Genomic DNA, 19,183 nt, shown 5'->3' on the forward strand with positions numbered 1-19,183 from the left:
GGGGGCGGCCGGCGGGCCGGGGCGGCGGGGCTCCGGGGGCGGCGGGGCTCGCTCGGCCTCGTGCTGCCGGCCCGCGCGCTGCGCCGCTACTGGAACCTGCGCGCCCCGCGGCCTTTCTTATATATATCGGCCCCTCCGGTCGCCGCCTGTCAGTCAGAGCCGCGGCCGCGCTCCCCTCCCCTCCCCTCCCCTCCCCGGCCGGCCTCTCGCCGCGACAGTCCCAGCGCCGGCCAGAGGGGGCCCCCGCCCCCGCCGCGCGCCCCGCCGCGCGCCCCGCCCCGCCCCCGGCCCGGCCCCCCTGCGGGCAGCGCCCCCGCGGGGCTGAGCCCCCGGGCCGCGAGCCGAGCGCGGGGTCCCCGCACGCGCCCGGGGGCGGCGGGCGCCGGTCACCTGCGGTCCCCCCGGCAGGTAACCCGCAAGGAGGGGAGCGCGCGCCCGGAGAGCCCAGACCCGCGCCGGGGGCTCCGCGCTCCCGACCCCGACCCCGACCCCGTCGCCCCTCGGGCCTCCCACCTAAGGGCGCCCGGCGGTGCGCAGCCCCGTCCGGGGCCGCTCGGGGGCCGGGGCCCGGCATGGGGGGCGGGCTCCGCCGGCACCTGGTGGGCGTCGCCCTCCCTCCCCTCGCGGGCGGCGGGGCGTGCCCCGCGCGTGCCTGCCCCCTCCTCCCGGGCCCCGCCGGAGCTGGGCTCGTGCCGGCGCGCGGACGCGGGGGGGGGAGGGGGGGAGGCCCCCCGAGGTGGGGACGCGGGGCGGGGCTGCGGAGGTGGGGGCGTCCTCGGCTGTATGGAGATGAGGCCCGGTGCCCGCCCCCTCCCCCGGCCTCCCTCACCTGCGCCGGGGCCCGGCGCCCCCGCCCCCGCCCCGAAGCCGCCCCCAGCCCCCACGCGCGCGCGCGCGTCCCGTCGCTCCGCTGAGGCGGGCGGGAGCGCTCCGGGCTCCAGCAGCGCCCGGGGGCGCGGGAGTGCAGTGGGGGGGCCGAGGCCCGGGGGGCCCTCGCCCTCGCTGCGCGCGCAGGGCAGGGGATGGGATGGGAAGCCACTCGGGGACCGGCGTCGGGTGACTGTGGGGCGACTTGGCCGGTCTCGCCCGCGCCGCCGCGCTCCCGAGTGGCCGCGCTGCTGGGGCGCAGCTGTGCGCCCGGAGCCCGGCGAGGTCCCCGGAGGCCGCGGACCGGAGAGGGAGGGAGGGAGGGCCGGCTTCTCCCGCCCTCGGGTGGTGGGGGGTCCTGCGCCTTCAGCTGTCCGCTGGCCCGCGTGGCGGCGACCGCGGCGGGACGATAAGATCTGCGTTGAGGGGGGGGGCGCGGGGACGCGGAGCGGGGCCCCGGGAGGCCGCGGGGTGGGGGGGTGGGGGGGGGCGCGGCCCAGCAGCTGCCGGCGGTGGGGACGGGTTGAGGAGGAAAGGATGGGAAACAAGAGGTTGGGAGCGTGGGCTGGGGGAGGGGCGAGGTGCGGAGCCGGGCTCCGGGGTCCCCCACGCACGGCCACCCCTCCCAGCCACCATCTGGCGCGAGCGGGTTGGCGTGGGGACCCGAGGCGGGGCGGGGGCCCGGCAGATGGGCGCAGGCTGCGCTGGAGAGTGAATGTAGGTTATGGGCAGGCGGAGTCCCGGGCTCCGGGGAGGGCGAGCCCGGCGCGGGCCTCCCGGCCGTCCTGGCAGAGGGGGCCGCCGTCCAGACCCTCTCCCCCTCCCCCGGGCGGCGCACCCCGGGGCCGGCCGAGGACGCCCGCGGGTCCCCCAAACCCAGCCCCGGGTGCTCGGCAAGGAGACACGGCACACCCCTCCCTCCCCAGTGCCGGGCCCCGGCCGGCCTTCCCGTCGAGGAAGCGCGCGGAGCATCCTCGTGGACGGTGCTAGGCCTGGAACCCCACACTCGCCTGGACCCGCGTGCCCCGCAGCACCCGCAGATGGCCGAGGACCCGGCCGGAGTTAGGATCCTGCTCGCTCACCTCCCACCCCCGCTCCTCAGGGGGCCGGGCGGGCGTCTTTGCAGACGGGGCCGGGAGACCCCCCCCCCCCCCGTCTCCAGGGAACCAGCGACAAGCTCAGCCTAGAAGCCAGGGACGTGGCCTACACGCGCACGTGCACACACACACGGGGGGGGGGGGTTACTGCCATCAGCGATGGGCAATGCAAGGGGCCCTACAGATGTCAAATGCCCCCCCCCCCCCATCACCACCAATCCAGGAGGGGAGCGTTCACTTCCACCCGCAGAAGCGCCGCACCGGGCCGGGCACCGCTCTTGGCCGTGGGGACATGGAGCGTTGGGGACACTGGGCGGCAGCGGGCAGGGAATCCGACGGGGTGGGCTCTACAGATGGGGCCCGTCTCTCGGCCCCCTCGCCCCTCGCAGCCCACCCTGCGTTCTGGGGGGTGGGGGAGGGCGGAGTGTGGCGAATTACAGTGGACCTGGAGTCCCGGGTGGCCAGAGAGCCGAGGACCGCCGCCCCTCCCGCCGGAGCGCCCAGCCCGGCCACCCCGCGCACCTGCCGCCCCGCCCGGTGTCGGAGGGAGGCCTCCGGGGGCCTGGCCCCGCGTTCGGGCCCCCTCGCATGCCCGTGCTCGGCCCCAGCGTCGGGCAGACCCAGCACCTGGGGCGGGGCGACGCCAAGGTCACCCCCAGACCGACCCTGGGTTATATGGGGACGGGGGGGGGGGACCACGGGAGCCCCGCGGAGGCTGGTGGCCCGCAAGCCCTTCCCAGGGCGCCGCACCGAGGTCCCCGGGCGTGCGGGCCGCTGGCCCTCCCCTCCCCTCCCCGGGGACACGGTGCACCCGGGGCGGGGAGGAGGCGGGGCGGGGCGGGGGGGGGGGGGCGCTGCGGTCGCCGGCCGCGGAGCCGGGACCACGTGCGGGGAGCGGCGGCCCCGGAGCTGCACAGAAGGCGGGGAGATTTGCAAACTGTTGCTGCCACATGGCTGCCCCATTCGCCCCATTCACATTGAAATGAGGCCGGCGCGTGCCTCATCTGCCGCCGGGCGCTGCCACGCGTCAGGCCCGGCCCGCCGCGTGCCAACTGGGGCAGTGGGGGGCGGGCGGGCGGGCGGGCGGCGCGCGGGCTGCCAGCCGCGGGGGCGCAGCGCGGGCCGGGCGGGGGGGGGGGGGCGGGGGAGGGAGGGGCGCCGCCCCCACCCCAGCCATCCGGGCGCCGCCGCTCCGCGGACCTTGGCCTCCCCCCCCCCCCCTCCTGGACGGCGAGGGGCGCGCGCGCGCGGAGCGGCCCGCAGGACGCAGGGGTTCCGAGGGGGGCCGGGATCGATGCCGCCGCTCCCCGCAGATGCGCCCCGCCAGCGCCACTCTCCATCTGCCGCCGCTCGCACCTGCCGGTCAATAAATCGATTTTACAATTTAATGCAGCAGCTTCCCGCCCGCCCGCCCTGGGACAGATGCCGCCGCAGAACCACCTCCGCCCTCCCCTCCCCTCCCCTCCCCTCCCCTCCCCTCGAGGGGCGCCAGCGGTTAAGGACTGGGGTTCCCGCTGGCAGGCAGCGCGGGGTAGGGGGGGAACCCCCTCCCCGCGCACCCCGAGCCCGCTCCGGGGTTTCCCCGCAGGCCACAGCGGATCCCCACAGGAGAGGCCCCACGCGGGCCCTGGAGAAAGGAAGAAGACGATCGGGCTTTGCCTGGGGACTTCACGGAAGGAACAGGGCGCAGAGGGCTGGCAGCCCGCGCGGGGCGCTCACGCCTGCCGTCCCAGCTACTCAGGAGGCTGAGACCCCAGGATCGGGGTTCAAAGCCAGCCTGGGCTGCGGAGATTCTTTATTCTCAGCTGACCAGCAGAAAGCCACAAGTGGACCATGTGCCTCGAGTGGAAAAGCTCAGGGACAGTGTCCGGTGCCTCAGTACGGGCACTCAATAAATAAGTCCCCCCCCACGCCCGTCTTGGGGCTTGAACTCAAGGCCTGGGTGCTGAGCCTTTTGGTGCTCGAGGCTAGCGCTCTACCCGCTTGAACCACTGTGCCACTTCCAGCATTTTCTAAGTAGCTTATTGGAGATCAGAGTCTCACAGACCTTCTGAAACCCAGCCTGGCTTCAAACCGCCATCCTCGTATCTCAGCCTCCTGAGTGGCTAGGATGATAGGCGTGGGCCCCCTGTGCCCGACCAACTTCTGTATAAGTGAGGGTCCACGCCGGGCGCCAGTGGCTCACCCCTGTAATCCCAGCCACTCAGGAGGTTGAGATCTGAGGATCCAGGTGGAACTGAGGCTCAAGGATTAGAGCGCCAGCCTTGAGCAAAAGGAAGGTCAAGGGAAGCACCCAGGCCCTGAGTTCAAGCTCCCTAAACCTGCAGAAGAAAAACGCAGGACCTGCGATAAGGAAGGGAGAGACACCGGGTATGGCGCCCAGGGCCCCCCGCCGTGTAGAATCTCTGTGGACTGAGGGGGGGGGCGGGGGGGCCCTGAGGAGGCATGGAGCGGCTCCCACACTTGCCGTCGACCTGGTGAATGAGCGCCACCCAACCCGGCTCTCCGCCAGACCTAGTCACGTGGCCCTGGGCTCCTAACATTGCCCCAACTCTACACCTCCATTTTCTCCTGTGCGCGATGGGGGCAGTAACCGCTACCTGAGAGGGTGACTGAGGAGCTCTGTGAGAATGTGCACGTGTAAGACACGTGCAAGACACGTGCCTGCCTTCCACCCAAGGGGGGGGGGCATGGGGAGGGCCGGGGGGCAAACTTGGAGTTGAAGGGAGATGTCTGGTTGTCTGGTAGTAAAGAAGGAAGACAGGAAGAGAAAGGAGAGCTGGAGACAAACACCAGTAAGGAATGACTCGCGGGTAGCAAGGATGGGGGGGGGAGAGGAAAAGGGGGGGGGAAGTCAAGTGTCTGAGGGCCTTTTGTAGGGATGTAGCCAAGTGCCTGGCTGGAAGGAGCAAAATGGAGTTTTGAGAATGGGTCTGAAGCTGCGTTGGGATGAACCAAGCACGTCTGCTTTGGGGTCACTTGGGCTCTCCTGCTGCAGGGGGGCATTGCGGAGCAGGGGCCGGTGGGAAGGAGGAGGGAGGAGTCTCTGCGGAATTGTCCTGGTTATTGAGGCTGCTGCTAGCTTGGGGAGGCTCAACTCTTCCCCTTCTCACCCAATAGGACACACTGCTGGGCTGCGCTGTCCACTGGTGGATGCCTCCACACCCAGATAGCATCGAAGGGTAGCACAGGACCAGCCGGGCGCCCACGCCTGCAATCCTAGCCCCTCAGGAGGCTGAGATCTGAGGATCGTGGTTCAAAGTCAGCCTGGGCAGGGAAGTCCATGAGACTCTTATCTCCAATTATCTACCTGGAAACCGGAAATGAAGCCATGGCTCAAGTGGGTAGCGTGCTAGCCTTAAGCAAAAAAAAAAAAAAAAAAAAAGGATAGGCTCACGGAGCAAGGCTGAAATGATGCTGTGGCCTTTCCCGAGAGCAACCCCCTTGCTCTCTCCCAGGCTCGCACTCTCTCCTGCAGGCCTTCCTGAAGGACCTGGTGCAGATGTGCTGGGGCTGGCATTAGAACAGCGGTGAGCCCAAGAGAGGAAAGCCCAGGAAGCAGCGGCAACTGCTTCCTCTTCTGCTCCCCGCCCTGTGTGCGGCAGGTGGGAGGCTCTTCCCAGGCCTCCCGAGGCGAGAAGGGGCTGCACAGGCCGGGAGCCCTGACCAGGTAGCCGCCTCCAGCCGCATCTGCCACGTGCCCTGCGTGCCTGGAAAGCCAGGGCCTGGAGCCACGCAGCGCCCGGGTATTTCCAGCCATGAAGAGGGCTGGGGTTTAGGACGGACTCCCCAGCAACTTCCCCGGAGCCCCTGGCTTCCCGTTCCCCACCTCCTTCCTGTCCCCATCCCGGCCAGAGAGCGGGAGGCTGACAGGGGAGACTCTCGGGACGAGGAAGCGAGGAAGCCCCCTGCGTCCCTTCCCTCACCTCCCGACACGGGTCTCCCGGGGCTGGGAGATTCTAGAAGGGCTGGCAAGACAGAGGGCAAGGGGAAAGACGTCCATGGGAGACACTGGGCCAAGAGACACGCTGTGCAGAAGGACACGGACGGTACGGGGGAGGCGGAGGCCGACTTGGAGGCCAAGCTGGAGCCCCCCTCTCCCCAGCTCTGCCTTCCCTAGAGGACTTGCTTCACGTGCTCACCTCCTGACCTGGCCAGGTTGACCATGTGCCCTCTCCCATGACCCCTTGCAGTATTGCAGGTCACCTGTTTCTGTGACCTTTGCTAGCTGGGAAGCTGCTCCTGGCCTGGACTTCTTCCTCAGCCGCCCCCCCCCCAACTGCCTCTGTCTTCCCTGAGTTCAGGCCCATCAGCACCTCTACCTCTCAGAGTTCCTGGGTCACTGTGGGCCCCCCACTTTCTCCCACCGAGGGACACTCATTCTCTCGAAGCAAGCCTGCCCACTCGTGTCCCCACATAACCTCTGCTCTGTGATCCCAGCTGCCCCTCAGGACTTGAAGTCAGTGGGAGAGGGGAGGCCCCCTCCCCAGAGCCCGCAGCAGGACTTACGGGGGGCCCCATCCCCGGCAGCCCCCTGGAAGGAAGGGCTAGTCCTGAACCAGGAAGTACGGCTGCAGATATTCTCCTGCACAGAGCAAGAACCCGGGAGAGGAACTAGGGACAGGTGCCAAGTCTGAACAGCCGCCCGAGCGGGCAGGTCACTGTTCCCAGAGGAGGTTAGGAGGGAGGACTCTGACCGCCTTCATCAAGTAGGTGATGGGTCTTAATCCAAGGACGGTGACCGGCTGCCTCCTTCTCCCAACATGATCAGAATAAGAGGAAATGGGCTTCAATGGTGGCAGGAAGGATTTAGGTTAGACATATAGGAGAACTTCCTGTGACAAGGTGTCTGCGGTGCTTCGCAGTCGTCAATGCAGGCTGAACCCTCCCCTGCATTTGATGAGGATTGATTGCTTGCTGATGATTGCTAATGAATAACTTGACTTGCCTGCGATTAGCAGAGAACCTCCAGCCAGGACAATATTCTCCTGGCTTCTAACCTGACCCCGGGCGGGGAGGGGGGGAGCCCAGAGAAGTCTGGAGACCCCAGGAGCTAGGTCCCCTCCCCAGTCCCATGAAGAAGTTAGGGACACTGGGAGCCAACGTCACGTTGCCTCTCTGGCCTCCGATTCTCTAGGCTCTGTTCAAAGATCCAGCCCTGTGGAGCTGTCCAGCTGCTCACCCCGCAGCGAAGGGCCAGGCTGGGCATGGCCTGGGAGTGGACAGGGAATTCCAGAGCCATAGCAAACAGTCAGGACCGGGGTGGGGCCTGGCTTAAGCGATAGAGCACCTGCTTAGCAAGCAGAAGGCCCGGAGTGCTGCCAGAAAGTAAGTAAACAAAAACCAGTGGATAATCAGAGACTCAGTAATGAACACAGGCACAGAGCCGAGGCTGTGTGCTGAGGATGAGGGGGAAGTGTGTGTGTGTGTGTGTGTGTGTGTGTAAACCCACCAGGCAGGTGACTTCAGACCTGACAGAGGTGGCCCCTGGGAACTTGAACAGAGGACCCTGTGCAGTCACCACCTGGAAATGACACAAAGCCTAGCGTGGGGCAGGGAGACGCAGGGACGGCCGGAGACACACGCGCGTCGTGGTGGACAGCCGAGTGTGCAAGGGGGTGGCAGCTTCCACGCGTGGTGTGGGTGGCACCCGGGAGCCCCAGAGCCCCACGACAGGCCCCATTCTTTCCCTGCTGGCGGCTGCTCCGGGGCCTCCCTGCATACCTTGCTGAGAGACCCCACACACACGGGGCCCGGGGGGGCAGCCTTCTCCAGCTCCCATCCCTGCCGCTCTGCTGGCCAGCCCGCCCCCTTCTTCCTGTTGACCTCAGACACCACGCGCGGCCCCACCTGGCAGGTAGACTTGCCCAGCAGAGGAAAACAGCTGGATCAGCCCACAAAGGAGTCCGGAATGCCTCTTGGGGTAATGACCTGGGGTCCAGTATCTAGACATTTGTGATGAGAGGAGCCATGGAGAACAAGTAGAACACAATTGCATTCTCCATAGCTAAGGGCTTGAATACCTCCCTTCCTCCTCAGACTGCCTCGTGTCCTAAAAGTGCGTCATCCGCGGGCTGGGAATGTGGCTTAGTGGTGGAATGCTTGCCTAGCATGCATGAAGCCCTGGGTTCGATTCCTCAGCACCACAAGTACAGAAAATGGCCAGAAGCGGCGCTGTGGCTCAAGTGGTAGAGTGCTAGCCTTGAGCGAAAGAAGCCAAGGACAGCGCTCAGGCCCCGAGTCCAAGCCCCAGCCAGTGTGGACCGCTGGCCCATAGGGCTTCTGGAAAGGCCCAGCCAGAGAAAGCTGCCCTGCTCTTGGGCCCAGAACCGCATCTGCTCCCCGCGGGCCGCCCACTTGCTGCACCTCCCTGGCACCCAGAGCAGGCGCCCTTGGAGGGCGAGGAGTCCCGCTGGGTTCCCAGGGTGACCAAGGGCGAGGCCACCGGGCCAGCCTGGTCGTCGGCCTGGGGAGGAGGCGGGCCCTCCTGGGGCTGAGATCATCGCCCTCCAGCCTCCCTGGCAGCTCCCACCCCCAGCTGAGCTCACTCCCCTGGCCCGCTGGGGGACATTGTTGTCTCCAGGGCCCCTCCCAGGGCTCAATGAGCTGTTTGTTGGCACGTCCGGTGAGGGTAGGGGAGGGCGGGCGCAGGGCGCCCCTACACAATGGGGATTCCGTCCATTCTGAGGTGGCTGCGGGAACCAGGCTGGCTTTGTCCCGCGGACCCTCATTCCCACCATTTAGCACAGCCGGAACTCCAGGCGGAAGCCCCTCGTGGAAGAACAACAATGTCGTCACCCTGTCTGTGGGGGAGGGTGCTGCAGACCAGGCCTCCAGGGACCCAAGGGACCCACAGCCTGGGCATTAATACAGACATGGCCTGCTTGTGCTTTAGATTTGTGGGGTTTTTTTTTCAGTGCTACTCCCGAGGCTTGAACTCGGGGCTTGGGTGCCGTCCCTGAGCTTTTCCACTAAGGCTAACGCTCTGCCACTTTGAGCCACGCTTCCACTTCTGGATTTGGGGTAGTTATTTGGAGATGAATGTCTTGGACTTTCCTGCCCAGGCCGGCCTTGAACCCTGATCTTCAGGTCTCAGCCTCCGGCGCAGCTAGGATGACAGGCTTCAGCTTTGGAGGCAGGCGGAGGATACCCCCCTCACCTGCCCTGGAGGTTGGGTGCCGGGTGTCTTGTGGCCATGTTCGTGCCCCTGGGGACGCATGCACCCCGTGACCTTGGTGGGTCAGGTCTGAGTCTTGCCCACCGCCCCCCCCCAGGCCTGGCTGCTTTGGAAGTGGTGCTGGCTACTTAGACAACAAGTGTTTATTTTCCATGGGGGGGGCGGGGAAGGATGGACGTCACACTTCCCCCCTGCCCGGTGCTGTGCTGGTTCTCACAGTCTGGGCACCGGTGACATCATCGGCCTTTCCTCCTCCCGCTCCTTGCTCCTTCCAGGGCCAAGCTCTGGCGGCTTCCAGAGCAGGCGCTTGTGCCCCCGAGGAGAGGGGGCGCGGTGGGGGGGGGGACTGGCCCAGCGGCTCTCTCACTTCTGCCCCCGGCCTGCACTGGAGCTCCGAGGTGGCCTGCCTGGGCTCGCCCGGCCCCAGTGCCCGCCGTCCCGGCCAGGGCGGCCGCCCAGGGCGGTGCTGGCCCTTTAAGGGTCTTGGGAAGCCCAGAACAACAGGAAATCCAAACTGCCTCATTAGGCAGCTCCAAGCTCAGTGCAGTAATTAGTGCCCTGAAAACAAAACAAGGAAAAGCAGGTGGTGGTACCCCCCCCCCATCCCCAATCGCTGCTGCCCCAGCGTGGCCTGCCTGCGAGCCCACAGCTAGGCAGCTGGGACTGGAACCCCCTCCTCCTAGGCCCCCGCGCCCACGCTCCTGAGCCCCATCCCTCCCTGTCCAGGCCCAGGGTCACCGGGAGCAGGCCTGGTCTTCCCAGCCAGGGCTCCCTGGGGCCTCCCTCCTCCGCAGCCAGGTGGCTACTGGTCTGCAGCCTCCTTCACCTGTGTGGGAAAAGCAACTGGGTACGGGGGTGTGGGGGAGGCTGGTCCGCTTCTAACAGAGGGAAGGAAAGATGGCTAGGGACCCCACGCAGACATGGCTCCAAATAGCTCAGGTACCAAAAGCTTTCCTCTTCCTCCTCCCCTCCTCCTCCTCCTTCCATCAGTCCTGGGGCTTGAACTCAGGGCCTGAGCACTGTCCCTGGCTTCTTCTTGCTCAAGGCTAGCACTCTGCCACCTGAGCCACAGCGCCACTTCTGGCTGTTTTCTATATATGTGGTGCTGGGGAATCGAACCCAGGGCTTCATGTATAGGAGGCAAGCACTCTTGCCACTAGGCCATATTCCCAGCCCTCTTCTTTTTTTCTTAAGAGCAGAAAAAGGAGATCTATTCTATGGCACCCCCAGGAAGACAGCACTTTCATCATGTCTTCAGCCATGTTTGGCTGTTTAGGGCTCCGGCCGGTACTAGACATTTGCCTGGAGTTTACCAGGGAGGAGCAATGGGGCAGGCAGGCGGTGAGGAAGTCTGCGTGGCTAACACAGTCCCCCGTCAAAGCAGTGCTCAGAGGGGATCCCGCCTGACGTCAGAGGTGGTCCATTGTCTCAGAATGGGCCAGGTGGGGCCTCGTTACAATGACTCATTGAGGCATGCACTGTCTGGTCCAAGATGGCTACAGAGGGACCCCAGGAGAGGAGGGGGGGGGGGACAAAGGACACTGAGCGACACCGACACTGGAGGAATCCGGGGTGCCCGGCCTTTACCCTGCTCCCCATAGTTCATGCGCCCGTGTCGGGAGCCAATGATGTTTCCCAGCACAAACCAGAAGCTCCTCTGAAGCACCTGTCCCAGCATCCGCCTTTGCGGCTCTTCTTCCCTGAGTGTGTGCCGCGCATCTCCAGATTACACAACCCCGGGACATCGCAATGCCCCGCAGGAGGAATGCAAGCATCACACACTACAGACCTCCAAGGAGGTCCGGCCGACACAACCAGCTCGCTCCCGTCAAAGCTGACTTTTATATATAACCATGTTCCTCTGATGAACAGTTTGATCTATTGATCTATCTACCTATCGATCTATCGACCTATCTATCTATCATCGATCTATTTATTGCCAGTCCTGGGGCTTGCACTCTAGGCCTGGGAGCTGTCCCTGAGCTTTTGTGCTCAAGGCTAGCACTCTACCACTTGAGCCACAGCTCTACTTTCGGCTTTTTGTGGTTAGTTGGAGATAAGAATTTTACAGACTTCTCTTGTCTGGGCTGGCTTTGAACCTTGATCCTCAGGTCTCAACCTCCTGAGTAGCTAGGATTACAGGTGTGAGCCACCGGCGCATACCTTCAATAATTTCTAAGAGACAGAATCTGGCTAGGCTCTCCAGGATGCCTCTCATCTCTCGGTCTCAAGTGATTCTCAGTTTCATAAGTAGCTGGAACTACAGGAGTGTACTGCACGGCCTGGCTTCAATAATTTATAGGAATGTAATGGGACTATGTATGGATCTTAGTAAATTCTGGCTTTTAATGGCTGAAAAGGGAAACCAAAAGCCAGTGAGAGATAAACACCAAGGTTCTTGTAAGGGGAAAAAATACAGACTTATCCCCTCCTCCCATTTCTTCTTAATAACTACTGAGTGCATGATTTCTGCAGATTGGGGAAAGTCTACGTTTCCAACTTAGTGTTCTCTGAGAAAAACAGTACAATGAATACTGGATTTAAAGGGTGAAATCAAGCCGGGTGCTGGTGGCTCATGTCTATAATCATCGCTACTCAGGAGCCTGGGATCTGAGGATAGTGGTTCAAAGCCAGCCTGGGACAGGAAAGGCCACAAGACTCTCATCTCCAATTAACTACCAGAAAAGTAGAAATGGAGCTGCGGTTCAAGTGGCAGAGCATTCGCCTTGATCAAAAGTGAGTTCAAATGAAATAATGCATATAATAGATACAGAATAGTAAGCTGTGCATGAATTATTCCATTGAGGTTTAGTGTGACTGGGCAGGCCTGTAATCCCGGGTACTTGGTAAAGCCCTGGTCTTCTCCAACATGAGCTACCATTGTCCCTGATCCTAACAAGTCTACCTTTATCTGTAATGCCAGGAAAGAGACATCCTATACTGCAGTTAAAGAAACAAAGTATCTATTTAAGAAACATTTTGGAGCAGTTGGTGGGAGTTCCTGGGAAGATTTCCAGGCCTACAAAAGGCTGCCTTGCGGGAAGTCCTTACAGTCCCGTGTGCCGTCCTGAGAGGCCTTAGAGAGCAGGGACTGTGGATTTCCATCTACCTGTATTCCTCACAGGCTTCGCAGGTGGCCACAGGCTGTACTGGTGACTACCTGCTTGTAAGCAATCACAAATGAGCCAGAAAGCATCTCACGTTTGGAGGAGCTCTCTATGGGAGCCCAGGGCTTGGTAGGGTAGCAGAGCACACCAGTGTCACCTGCCCTGGGACCCCTTGTGCTCAGAGCCCAGAACTCCCCAATCCCTATGCAGAACAAGGGCCAAGGTCCTGGGGGGACGGTGGAGATCACCCCAGATCCTGCTAAGAACAAAGCTAGGAGGACCTTGAAAAGGGAGGGAGTGGCACGAGGCCAGCCAGGGCCACTGAATGGGGCTGTAATTAAACTGTGGGTAGGTTTCTGGTCACACTCCTGTTGGCTGAGAACAAAGGCCCCAGGCGTCCTCCTTGCCCAGGGGGAAGAAGGAGCAGAGGGAGGGGGCGGGGTAATCCAGAACCTGCTATTGGGCTGGGCAGCTGGCCTCCAGCTGGGCACCCCCCGCCCCAATCCTGTAGCCACCCCAGGTTACTTGTGAGGAGCTCCCATCTGAAACGGCTGATTATAGGGGGGTCACGACACTTAGGGTTCTCAGCCCTGGCTCTGCCCCTAAGCAGCTTCCTTGAGGTGCCTGGTAGGATTGGCTGGAGATGAGGTTCAGAAGGCACCGCGCTGCCTGGATGCTCCCCGGTGACCCAGTGGGCAGCCGGAGTTGAGAGGCAGAGCTAGGTACAAGTACTGGGCCCCCCTCGGGAACGCCCTCCCTCCCAGCCCTGTCTCCCCAGGCACGCAGAACACGGGGGAGGGGGGGACCCCACCCATGGCACCCTGTGGGTGTCCCAGCGGGAAAAGGCAGCACAGTCTCCGCGGCCCAGGGACAAGGCATTAAGGACCACCTTCCTCGGCGGGCGTGGTGGGTTACGCCTCTAATCCCGGCTCCCCGAGGCTGACGCCTGCGGAGCTCAGTTCCGAGCCCACCAAGGGTGGGAAAGTCCGCGGTACCCTTACCTCCAACTAACGACCAAGCTGCTGCCAGCAGGTGCCTGCCTAACACGCACGAACCCCGGGTTCGAGCCCGCAGTCCCACCCCGTGCACAGAAAAGGCCCGCAGGACCCACGCGGAAGAGAAGAAGTAAAAAATGTCTCCCCCTTCTTGGCCATGCTCCCCGAAGTGGAAAATCACCCAGGGAGGCAGTGGTGGGCCCGCAAGGCCACCAAGCCCCCCCCCCACCCCAGGGCCCCCGGGCCGAGCACCTGAGCGCGGGGACGAGGGCGCGGGACCCCGGCGGGGACGTGACCCGCCCTGAATCACTTCCCGGATGCCGCGCGGCTCAGCAGCCTCCACTTCAAGGTTTTTTTTTGGGGGGGGGAGGATTCCTTTTTCTTCCCCCAAGTTCCTCGATCTGTCATCCCCTCCCCCGTGGGCCGGATAGGACGGGAGCCCCCCGCGCCCGCCATGGCCAGCTCGCCCCTGGACATTGTTTTCCACCTCAGGAAGTCTCGGATGCCCTGCGCTAGATTTTGTTTTCCTTGTTATCGGGACAACTAATATTTTTTCCTGTGCAGGGGGAAAAAAAAAAAATAAAGAGAGATTTTCCCAAGCAGATTACAGCTGTCAGGGAGGGGGGAGGGGGCTGGGGCTTGAGCCCGCCCTCCCCCTCCCCCTCCCCCCTCCCCCCTCCCCCCCCACCCTGGGCCACTCTCCTGGAGCTGAGCTCTTGAATGGAGGAGGAAGCCCTGGCCTCAGGGCGGCTGGAGGAAAAGACAGGGCCCCCCTCCCCCCAGCCCCAGCTCAAAGCCACATGTTCGAGGACACCCAGAGAGGGGCTAGCCCTCCCGCCGGTGGGCTAGGAAAGGCAGGCTACCTCCCAGCCCCAGCAGTGAGCAGCAGCCCCGAAATACCCCAGTGGCACCTAGGAAGGGCAAGGGTGCGAGACCAGGCCCGCCCCTGCCACACGGGGGGGGAGGGGGGGGACTTGGGGCAGTTTGCCCGCACCCTCCCGTTCCTTGGCCGCCCCCTCTCCAACTTGACCGTGGGGACACTGGCGGGTCTGCGTGGACGGGAATCGGGGACAGGTGTCGGGCTCTGGGTGGGGTCTGCAGCAGGCCACCACCGTGGAAACGGGGGCCTTGCTGAAGATGACTCAGTTTCCAGCCAACGCCAACAAACGGAAAGGCTCCAGCCATGACGTGCCCCATTGTGCGTGGCTCGCAAGGCCTGAAGAACGTCAGCGGTGCCCAGGGCCTCCTAGTCACGCCCTGCGAAGCTCCGGCCTGGTCTGAGAAGCACGCTCCGAGTTCGAGATCCGTGCGGTGGGTAACGCGGTCGCCTTCAGGTCAAGTGAATAAATGACAGGAGTGATGAATAGAATTTCTGTTTCCATTTTTTTTTTAGCTTGAAAAAAATGCAACTGTGGGCCTGGGAAGGTGGCTTAGCGGTAGAGCGCTTGCCTTACACGCATGAAGCCCTGGGTTCGATTCCTCAGCACATACACAGAAAAAGCCGGAAGTGGCGCTGTGGCTCAAGAGGTAGAGCGCTAGCCCTGAGCAAGCCCTGGGATTGACAGAAAAAAAAAAAAAAGGAACTCTGTGTGTGTTTGTGTGTGTGTGTGTGTGTGTGTCTGTGTCTGTGTGTGGCAGTGGAGTTTGAACACATGGTTTCGTGCTTACTAGGCTGGTGCTGTACCACTTGAGCCATGCCTCCAGCTTGTGTTTTGCTGGTCATTTTGGAAATGGAGTTTCATGGATTTTTTTTTTTTTCTGCCTGGGCTGGATTCACCCTCAACCCTCCAGATCTCACATTCTTCTAAGCACCAGTGTTACAAGTGGAAGGCACTGGGTTCTCTGAGTGCACGTTGCTGGAACCCAGGGCTCGGCTTGCATGCTTCCACTGGACCACATCCCTAGACCTTTAAGACGGTTTTGTTTTTTTGTGTGTGACAAGGTCTCTCACAGTTCTTTCAATCTTCCTGCTTCGGCCTCCTGAATAGCTGAGATTATCATCCTACCCAGGGTCCAAATGCTTTGACTATGAGCATTTATATAGTCTGAAGGTGTCGCTCAGTGGTAGAAGACTCGCCTAGTGTGCTAGCAGGCTGGGTTGCATCATACCCCCCCACCCTTTCAGGCGAGGTTTTAGGGTGAAGTAAGGGAGGATGGAAGGGCCTTTAGCTTTGGGTGCAGATCCTAGCTGCTCCCTTCTCCACTCCCCATTCTGGGGCCTGCTTGGGTCGGATTGTAGGTGGCGCCTTGCTCCCCGCAGGGTAGAGAGTGGTCCCTGGGGCCTGGCCCGCTCTGTATCCAGGGCTGGATGAGGCCGGGGTGGGGGGTGGGGGCCCGCGAGGCTGCCCCGACTTCACTGTGCTCCCCAGGAGAAAAGTCCCTGGCGGGAGGCGGCCCTCTGCCGGGAGGCCGTTTCCTCAAGCGGCCAAGGTAAGGAGTGGGGGATTTCCAGGCCAGCCTGTGGGGTGAAGGCATCTGGGGGGTCTCCTCCCCATTCCCGAGATGCCCCACTGGGACAAGCCCAGAGACTCCGGTTAGGCCGGCTTGTGGGCAAGACCGCAAAGGGACAGCAGGGTCAGCCCGACCCACAGGCCCCCCAAGTTCTAATCCTTGTTGCAGGAGGGAAACCCAGGCCAGTCCGGGGGATCCAGAGGGACCCAACCCTGGAAGACCCACTGGGCATCTCCACAGGGTGGGGTGGGGGTCTGGAAATCCAGAGCTCTACTTACTCATGTGCCTGTGGGGAATGAGTCAATTCAACAAATGCCCCTGCCTAGCCCAGGTTCTGCCCCAGGGCGGTTAGAGGACTGGCAGGTCTGCATCTCAGCCCTCAAGGCTCCTTGGAGCTGCAGAGGAGTCACGTGAAGGCCTGACCTCTGAGGAAGGGGAGTTAGGCCCCAGAGCCATCCCCTGTCCGGCGTGGCCACGGCTGAATTACGGTGGAGAATGAGCAGTCATGGCGGCCAGATGCGGGTGCTGCACACGCAGCCAGCCTTTCCAGAAAAAGCTCAACTCTCCCTGCACGTGGGTGGTGCCTTGCACACCGACCTCTCATCAGCAGAGTGTGTGCATGTGCTGTGGGTGGACACAGCCAGGTGTGCTTTGCACGTGTGTGTGGCAGGCCACAGAGTAGGCCAGGACAGGAGCAAGTGCAAACGGCGGACGAGGAGCCGGGCGCCAGTGGCTCGGTCCTGTGATCCTGGCTGCTCAGGAGCCTGAGATCTGAAGATCTCGGTTCGCATCCAGCCTGGGCGGGAAGTCCATGAGACTCTTACCTGCCATTAACCTCCGCCAGAAGCAGAGCTGTGGCTCAACTGGCAGAGTGCCAGCCTTGAGCAAAAAAGCTCAGGGACAGAGCCCAGGCCCTGAGTTCAAGCCCTTTACAGGCACAAAACAAAAAAGCAGAAGAGGTCTGGGCTGTGGCCAGTGACGTGATAGACTAGCCACGTACCACGCTCTGAACACATTTTCTGTCCTCCACCAACCCCCTGAGTGAGGTATGGTCTGAATTTTACAAATCCATAGACAAGGAAAGAAAGAGTGACGCTCAAGAGAGGTTAAATGACAGGCCTGAGGTCACATGGTGAACAAATCCAGGCCAGAATTTGCACCCAGGTCAACTGAAGGCCAAGCCTTAGGCTCAGTAGGAGTGGAGTGATCCTCTTCAGTTGTTCTGCTCCTTGTCTCAGCCCCTGGCTGTCCCTGTCTGAGGTGACCGGCTCCTCCTCCGTCCCTTCCTCTCCTGTGTGTTCAAGGCCTCCAACACCTCAGGACGTTTGTTCTCTGAGAATCTGGCTGACCCTGGGCTGGATCAGCTAGGGGCTGAGCTGGGGTAGCTGTTTACAGTAAATAGAAAGCTCTGGAGGAAGGAAGGAGAGGAGGGGCTGGGGTCGTCATGGAGACGGGGACAGAAGAGCCAGGCCTCAGCCCTGATCCAGAAGGACTTGAGCCCAGGGAGGCTGGGGAAGGTCAGGCAGGACACGGACAGCCCTTCAGGGGGGGCAGGAGAGCCCCTCCAAGGACTGGGGACGCCCTCCCTCCTCAGCAAGCCGCTTACTTACTGTTAACAGCTGAGCTCTTACGGCATGCTCACATTCTCGGTGCTAGGCCCTTGCAAATATAACTCTGCTTCTTCCTTAATCAGATGCTAGGTACAATCCTTGGTTTGTGGATGAGAAAAGGTTCAGAACAACTAAGCAGCTTGGTCACACTGCTTCTAAGTGACAGAGCAGAATTGCGGGAGATCTATCCATCTATGTATCTATCTATCTATCAGACAGGCAGGAGATGATCTAGGTAGAGAAGCCCTGAGCCCCTGGTGGGGGGAGGGTGTAGGGAAACTGAGTCCTCTGTGGTGGCAAGGGGTTTTTTCCCCTTGACTAAGGAGCTTGTTGAGGGCAGAACCCTTGTGTTCTAGGCCCTTACCACTAACTAGACCACACAGCTTCTCTACCTCTGAAGCTGGGAAGGTCCAAAGAGAAACTCCCTTTCCATCCCCAGCCTGGAGTGTGAACTCTTACCCGGCACACATCGCTGGGTGTGTGTGTGGGGGGGGGGGTGCTGGGGATTTTGCCCACACGTATGGTTTCCAGATTCCAGGGGATGAAAAGGAGGCCCCTGAGGGGCGGAAATGGGGGGATGTGCGATGACAAATTTAGACTGATTGCTTAAAAAAAAAAAAAAGCCAAGAAACCCTTAAAAAAAAAAAAGGCAAAAATTCCACTGTAAAACGAAAGGGAATTATTGGATTGTGAAGCTGAGTGTTGCACGGCCCAGCATGGTTTAATGTGGAACAGCGTGAGGGGGCTTGACAGGGCTCAGAAGACCTGGGAGGGAAGGAGGTGCGGGGTGCTGCTCCCCGCTTACCTGTTACCCCGTGGGACAGGAATGGAGATGCAGAAGCGAGTGTGTGTGTGCACACACACCTGTGAAGCTTGGGCCCTTTAGGCAGCCACACCCCAAGAACCACACCTGTTGAGCTGGGCACCATGGCTCACACCTGTAACCTACCTATTCAGGAGGAAAGTGTGTGACAGTCTGTCTCCAACTAACCACCCCCAAACCCCAGAAGTGGAGCTGCGGCTCACGTGGTAGAGCACAGGGGTTGAGTGGAAAAAAACTAAGTGACAGCACTCAGGGGATGAGTTCAAGTCCTAGTATTAGCAGACACACACACACACACACACACACACACACACACACACGCACAAGTCCTATTGGCTATGATCAAAGGTCCTCGCTGGCTTTTGCGGGCCCCGGTGGAGGCTCTGGCTGTTCTGTACCCCAGAGCAATAAAGGGAAAGGATGAGCAGTGAGGTGGTGGGGGGTGGAGGAGTGTGGAGCTCCTTTAGGGAGATGGCCAGGAACAGAGGGGAAAAGGGAGATGGGCTGCCTGGAATCCTGCTTGCCCCAGGCCCCAAAGGTCAAAGGTCAAAGGGGGACCAGGGGGACTTCCTGAGGCTCTCAGGGGAGTACCAGCTAGCCAGGCTGTTGTGCAAGCTCTGTGCTGGACCAGGTTGGCAGAGAGCCGGTCCTGCGGTCCCTCCTGCAGGAAGCCAGGGCCTGGTCCCCCGAAGCGAGGCAGCGCTGCGGCTCACCTCAGCGGCCTCACCTCAGCGGCGGCTTCCCACGCCCCAGGGGTGGTTTCCTCACCTCTTCCCGAGCAGGCATCGCTTAACTCTCGCGTCACCATTTTGCAAACCAGGAAAAAAAAAAAAAAGGAAAAGAAGAAAGGAATCCGTGCAGGGAGCCTCCTTCTCCCAACTCCTCTCTGCTTCCTGAAGGGATTGGGGGGGGTGGGTTGTGCAGCAAGAGGCATCACACCGGGGCTCTGTGAGCCCCAGGCCTGGAGGGCTGAGTGGAAGGGAAGCAAGAGGCCCGCCCGTGTCTGGTGCGGGGCCCACATTCTGGGGGTGCTCACGTTATGGGGGTGCCTCCATT

This window comes from Perognathus longimembris, chromosome 23, assembly GCF_023159225.1.
Source record: "Perognathus longimembris pacificus isolate PPM17 chromosome 23, ASM2315922v1, whole genome shotgun sequence".
NCBI classification, from domain to species: domain Eukaryota; kingdom Metazoa; phylum Chordata; class Mammalia; order Rodentia; family Heteromyidae; genus Perognathus; species Perognathus longimembris.